The sequence below is a fragment of the Tiliqua scincoides genome, chromosome 3, assembly GCF_035046505.1.
Source record: "Tiliqua scincoides isolate rTilSci1 chromosome 3, rTilSci1.hap2, whole genome shotgun sequence".
Taxonomy (NCBI): Eukaryota; Metazoa; Chordata; class Lepidosauria; order Squamata; family Scincidae; genus Tiliqua; species Tiliqua scincoides.
The window spans coordinates 120,338,282-120,339,192 of record NC_089823.1 but is presented as its reverse complement, the minus strand read 5'-3'; the positions used below and the strand labels follow the sequence as shown (position 1 = coordinate 120,339,192).

At 54.1% G+C, this 911-nt stretch overlaps 1 pseudogene; it reads left to right on the top strand.

The window, feature by feature from the left end:
• Window positions 1-318: 318 nt before the first annotated feature.
• On the top strand, window positions 319-436 carry LOC136646752 (5S ribosomal RNA; annotated as a pseudogene).
• Window positions 437-911: the final 475 nt, after the last annotated feature.

Below are 911 nucleotides of genomic sequence, written 5' to 3'. Positions count from 1 at the left end.
GACTGACAGCCCAATCCTGAGCTGCCCAATGCCCAAAGGAACAGTGGCACCAAAATTGCTGTGGCTGTGTCCAGTGCATGCCGGGCGGCCACCAGCATCTCCTTGGGGGAAGAGACATTCATCTCCTTCCCCCAGGGTAAGGGCTCAGGCCCACAATGGGGCTACTCAAGTCTGCACCAGCTATTTTGCTGGCACAGGGTTGAGAGTCCCTGTGTTGGGCCGGAAGGATCCCGCCCCCTCCTGCCCTGGTTCTTCCCCCCTCCCCACCCTTCCCCCACCCTGGAACGCCTTCCCCCCACCCTGACTTGCCTCTCTGCTGCCTGGCAACTGTTACCCTGCACATGCCTGATCTCATCTGATCTTGGAAGCTAAGCAGGCTCAGGCCTGGTTAGTACTTGGATGGGAGACCGCATGGGAATACCAGGTGCTATAGGCTTATACCATAGTCTTTCGAGACTGAAGGTTGCCAACCATTTGCCTGGCCTTCCCCTTGCTCCGGGTGGTGTGTGACGGGCCTGTGCGATGAGCCTGTGCCAGTGGTGACTCAGCACTGACTGTTGTGGACATGACTTACAGCATGTTTATGACACTTAGCGCTGGTGTAGGGCCAGCGCTGAGAGTTCAGGATCGGGCTCTGAGACTCCTTCTCCACTCTCTCTGTAGTACTCATGTGATCTGAATACAAGATCAGGGCTGTACAGACTTTGAGATAGCTCTGTGCATGGCTGCTGCCCCAAAACATAGTTCTGCCTGGGACTTCTATGTCCTTTAAAAGGATTCTTTGCCCACTCCTCCCTGCCCATCTGCGACAAATCAGCTGCCAAGGTTCACTCTAATCCACATTTTGAGGCACAAGAAAAGCATCAATGCAAAGTTTTTGACATGAAACTTGTCAAAATCCTGTCACTGTC